The sequence below is a fragment of the Cyprinus carpio genome, chromosome B16 (assembly GCF_018340385.1).
Source record: "Cyprinus carpio isolate SPL01 chromosome B16, ASM1834038v1, whole genome shotgun sequence".
NCBI lineage: Eukaryota > Metazoa > Chordata > Actinopteri > Cypriniformes > Cyprinidae > Cyprinus > Cyprinus carpio.
The window spans coordinates 25,121,860-25,127,859 of record NC_056612.1 but is presented as its reverse complement, the minus strand read 5'-3'; the positions used below and the strand labels follow the sequence as shown (position 1 = coordinate 25,127,859).

Genomic DNA, 6,000 nt, shown 5'->3' with positions numbered 1-6,000 from the left:
GTACTGAAATGCAATATTAAATTAATGAATTTAATACCACAAACTCTTGCATTGTTTGGCAAATAACTACTGGTTTTGATTAATATTAATACGTTTTTTTTGTTTTGTTTTTTGTTTTTCATACAGTAACTTGCGTCCTTTGGTCTTCAGAAATAAAACATGACCTAACTTTTTTACAAACAAGATTGGTGTATAAATACCATACAGAAGAAATGTTTCAAAAATATACAGTAGAAGAGAACAAAGCTAATTCTTTCTTTCAGTTTCTTTCTTAGCTACCCCACTGCTCCTGTCAGTAGATATGTGGGTGGAGATGTATAAAAGGGCTTAAATAGATCTCTGATAATTCATCTTATTCACTGCTTTGAAGAGCTGCTTGAAAACTGGACAAAGACTTTGGTAAGCAAATATCATATTAATTTAATGAATCTTACATAAAGTATATATTTTTGTGCATATTTATGCTATTGTAAAAACACTAATTAGTGTCTACAAAAATAAATATATTTTTATAATTATTATTCTGCATTTAATGGCTCTGCTTAGTAATATATGTACTAAAAAACTTATATTGCATTAATATTGACTTTGTCTAGACACATTTGCACAACATAATAAGCACAGCAGCAACATTTACATTGCATTCTATTGTTCTGCCTAATTATAAAGTTAACTCAAAGTAGATGTGTGTAGGAAAAGTGTTCAAAGACAGTTTGGAAATGATTTCCTTGTTTCTCACAGTTGTAGCATCTGCTTACCACAGTAAACATCTCCAACAATGAACTATAACTGGGGTATGACTCCGAATAACCAAATGGTACCTTTTGGGTAGGTATATTTCTACCACTGTAAATGTTAACCACTTGGAAAGGTATATTGCATACCATTTTATGAAAAAGTATTTTAATCACTTGAAAGGGGCAAGCATTAATTTTGTCACCGAATTTCAGAACCTTGATGTCATTTTTCAAAACTCCAGACACAAAACTCAAAACAGTCATTATTTGTAACACAGGCTGTCCAATGTTCAAAACTTTGCATATTGCGTTCCTATCTTTAAAGTGGCCTTGCATTTGCAGAAGCATTGGGCCCATTGTACTGATTTTGCTATGGGGTCCCCTCAAAATCACATTCAGTGGTGGGTGGTCGGACCCCCCAGCGAACATCATTCTGGGCCGCTCTCAACTTCTTCTCCATGTCATGGCCAGGGTAAAGCCTGTCTCATCCAAAAATATGAATGGTTTTCATCAGCTTCCAGCTCTATCACCCTCTAAAAAGGAATTTACTGTAGGAAAAACAAATACCGATAACAATGATATAGTATCTTTTTGAATTTTTTTTTTTCTCTCAACAACCGGCATCTTGAAACTGATCTGAACATACTCAGTCCTCAGTTTCTTTACTTTCATAATCTAAACATTTAATATTGTTCATCATTTTCCATAAAAACTATTCTTCAAGAGTAATGCAACCGTTTTGTAACATTTTGAGCAGTTGTATCAGTTGATAGTTAGATCATTGTAATGAAATGAATAGACACTCAATTCATATGTAATGCGTGAGTTGCATTTTGAAATAGTTAAGTTGTGTCATTTTTAATTGGTGATTTTAATTCAATGAACAAAAGATCTTTGGTTAATGTGGTATTTTATCCAAGCATTTGTGTTTTGAAAAATGATATGAAGGTTCTGTTATTAGTGCAAAAAATATTGTAAAAAAAAAAACTGTAAATGTGTCAAAATCTTGATAGAATAATGTCAGTGATCAATTTGTCTATCAGATGTACTCATCTATCATTTTTAATTAATTTTTATTATTATTTAAATAAAAGGTTTGGAAGACCTATCTATAATGATGATTCGGATGATGATGATGATGAACCTTCAAATGCAATGACTCTTGCACAGGTAATGTTGTTTGAATATTTTCTTTATAAACTGAGCATGTAAAATGTTTAGTAATTCTATTGAACATGTTCTCCCCATGTTTTTTTTTTTGTTGTTTGTTTTTCCCAGATGTGAACAGATATGAGCCTTCCATCAAACTTCTTCAAGGGTGGTGCACCTTCTCTTCCAAGAAATGGTGAAGTGACTCGCTATTATCCTAATTCAGGAAACGGTCCTCGCAGGCAAAAAATTGTCCTAAAGAATGGCCAAATTGTCTTTGCTGAAGAAACAAAATACGGCTCTTCAAGCTTTAATGCACAACACCAATTCATTCAGAAATATAAATGAATTATTGCTTAATCTCTATGCTTATTCAAAATGTTGTTTTTTTTTACTCTACTTGCTATTGGCTTTAAATTAACCAATTACTAGCATAGTTACCATAATCGCATTTAAAGATCTGTACTTTCGCCCATCTCTACAGAATCATCAGTTGAAAGTATGAAATTAAAATCTATAATTATGTATAAGATTCACATTTGTGCAGTTTCAGTTTCAGTTAAGTCATTAACTGAAATTAATCAAGTACTTGTTGGGTTGCTTTTTGTCCTCAAAGATTTAATCAATAAAAATAAATGTTCATCAGCATATGGTTAATGTTTATTCCATTCCTTTCCCTTGATGCATGCTTTTCAGGAAACCAATTTAAAAGCCATGCGTCTAGCCTTAATTGATATTGTTGAACATCCATTTAGCTTATATGAAATCTCTCTGTCTCACACACACAGACACATGTCAGATAGCTCATAATCTAGAATATGCAGGAGAATAACAACAGTTAACTTGGATACACATACCTGTAGACTATATGTGACCATGGACCACAAAATCAGTCATAAGTAGCACGGGTATATTTGTAGCAATAGCCAAAAATACACCAAAAATCATTAGGATATTAAGTAAAGAGCATGTTCCATGAAGATATTTTGTAAATTATCTACCGTAAATATATGAAAACTTAATTTTTGTTTAGTAATATGCATTGCTAAGGACTTCATTTGGACAAATTAAAAGGTGATTTTCTCAATATTTAGATTTTTTTGCTCCCTCAGATTCCAGATTTTCAAATAGTTGTATCTCGGCTAAATATTGCCCTATCCTAACAAACTGTACATCAATTGAAAGCTTATTTATTCAGCTTTCATATGATGTATGAATCTATATATACTATATATACACATATATATATATATACTATAGTTACAATATATTGAAAGAGGATGAATGTTGGAGTCTTTGATTACTTATTTATATATGTATTTTATTAAGGTGTATAAACACACAGCAAGGTTATGGAGGGAATCAAACAAATTCACTTAAAAAAAATAAATAAAAAAAATCAACCTGAAAATCAACTAGAAACTTTATTGCTACCTTAAATGTTTAAGTATAAGCAACGTGGCTATACAAGTTATTTCAACTTAATTTACACAAAAGTTAAAAAACATAAGTTGCCATGACATGCTGATCATATAATTTTTCATACATGCACACACACACACACACACACACACACACACACACACACACAAAAGAGAGGTACAAAAGTTGTCAAGAACCTTGAAATGTTATGAACACAAGAGTACGTGTGAAGTGAATTGTTGCTAAGATGTCTCACGTAAACTAGCATGAAAACTAGCAAAGAATTTGAACAATTTTGAAGGAATTTGACAAAAGACCAACAGCCCTCTCTATTTTGATATGTCGTGTATTTTCAGTCATTCTGTTTCTTTTGTCAATAAACTGTTGCAATTAGCTTATTAACTGCAATTTTTGCAGAAAGCAAAACTTGAGAAAGCAGCATTGCTCATTAAATGAATGAACTACCCTGGAAAAGCTGCAGTTTGTCATGGAGAATTTTTATTGTGTCTTTGAAATCTGGTAGACATTTCAGCCTCATTACACAGGTTTTAACATCATGGCATACTGTTTCATTCTTATAGTGATCTTTCATAATTAATATGATTTTGAATAAAATATTAACCAAAATAGATCTATTGCTTGGTAGTCCTTAAACTGTCCAATTCTTCTTTCTAAGGTCCTATCAATAAAGGCATAAAATTACATAAAACCATGTGCTTAGTTTTTAAACAAATATCTTGTCTGACAAAGGAGGCAGATTTTCATTGATGCTCTTAGAAATGTAGAAAAGAGAACAAATATAATAGCTGCTTTCAGTTTCTTTCTTGGTTGCCTCAGGACTATACCTGTTATTTGTTCCTATTTATGGGTGGAGTTGTTGTGTCCTTGGGCTTATAGATGTCTGGTGCTCAAGTAGAATCACTTTCATTGCTTGGAAGAGCTGCTTGAACACTGCACAAAGGCTTTGGTAAGGAAATATCAATTTACGTTTAAAGGTCTTATATAAAATGCATGATTTTGGTATATATTTATGTCATATAAAAACACTGTATTTAATAATCTATAAAATAAATATATTTTTAAGTCTTTTATTTATTTTATGTTTAATCCTAAAATCAACAAACAATCTAAACAATCCTTTTATTATTGCAGAATTTATGTACTAAACTTTGTTAAGTGTTCTCAAGATACATTGAAACAACATTACATTGCATTCTGTTATTTCTGCCTAAAAATGAACTAAAACGTAGATAAAGTGCAGGAAAAGTGTTCAGTTATTTGAAATCACTTCGACTGTTTCTCAGCTGCCAAGTCTGCTTACCAAACCACTACAAAACATATCCAACAATGAACTTTGGCCCTTGGGGGATGATGAATCCTATGGGTCACATGGTGCCTTCTGGGTTAGTATATATTTATTAGTTAAAAATCATTACAATTCAATTTACATATACTGAGCTTCATTAAAACACATGTTTAACATGACTCATTTATCAATTAAAGGTACGGACCACAGCCATTTTTCTGTAACGGTAATATGCCTTACGCTGGGATGCCTTATCCACAGGTAATGTTGTCTGAAACACTCTGAAATATTTTCTTTATGAAGAATAATAGCCCTTGTGTTAATATTCTGTAACTGAGAGATGTCACTTCTACTTTATATATGACCACAACCCAGTAATGCCATATGAATAATCAGTATGCTGAAACAAGTAGATGATTATAACTAACCTCCTTGTTTTGTTCTTTCAGATGAATATGATGGTCCCACCAACCCCATTCCAAGACAGCATGCATTCCTATGAAACTAAAGTCAAGTTTACTCGCTAATTGCCTGATACAGGAAATGGTGCTCGCAAACAAACAGTTGTCTATAAGAATGGCAATGTTTTGTATGCTGAAGAAGTCAAATGTTAATCATCTCATAAAGATTTTTCAATCATTCAGCAATCATGCCTGAATTATTGCTTAATAAATGTTGATTCTTTCAGTCTGCTTTCTTTTTCTTTTTGGGTTTCTGTTTGCCCTCAGTGATTTAGATTTTTTTGTCATTAATCAGAGGTGAAAATCAATAAATGGTCTTTAAACACAGTAGCGTGTTTGTATGTATTGCCAAACATCCTCTTGACAAATGCTGTGACATGTAAACTGACCTGTTAATATGTGTGAAATGTGTCCATGGTGGCATAATAAATAATGTTATATTATTGGTATAACAGAGCCATTTTAACATCAAGACTCACTTCTATGTTCCATTTTAAATAAATCCAACTAATACAGAGACATTACAGTCATAAGCTTCTGTTACATGCATGATGAACTCTTCCTGTATCATAGAGAGAACTACAAATATGATTCAGTAATTACATTCTTGTGTATAAAAGACCCCTGAGAGAAATTTGGATAATAAAATAAAATAAAAGAAAATAAAAGAAAAGAAAAGAAAAGAAAAGAAAATAACAATACTTCTAACACAAATTAGATTCTGAAACCACAGGACATCTATAGATAACAACTTCGGACATTCCAAGTGTTCTTGTGGTGTTATTATAACATCTTTCTGCCTGTGTTGTTGTGTCAAATGAATGCTATTGTCAAAGAACAATACTGTCTGACAGTAATCTAATATCAGTCATGTTTCTCTGTAATCTATTTTGTTGCTTTTCCTTTCTGTTTTACTGATAGTGCT

General features: G+C 31.7%; 2 long non-coding RNA genes across 2 annotated transcripts; both read left to right on the top strand.

The window, feature by feature from the left end:
* The first annotated feature begins 362 nt into the window (after positions 1-362).
* Positions 363-2,522, top strand: LOC109045091. The gene is made up of 4 exons (XR_002010342.2): positions 363-399; positions 742-828; positions 1,832-1,907; positions 2,016-2,522. It is a non-coding gene; the product is annotated as an uncharacterized LOC109045091 (long non-coding RNA).
* A 1,634-nt stretch (positions 2,523-4,156) lies between these two features.
* LOC109045090 lies at positions 4,157-5,549 on the top strand. The gene is made up of 4 exons (XR_002010341.2): positions 4,157-4,275; positions 4,613-4,711; positions 4,812-4,875; positions 5,064-5,549. It is a non-coding gene; the product is annotated as an uncharacterized LOC109045090 (long non-coding RNA).
* Positions 5,550-6,000: the final 451 nt, after the last annotated feature.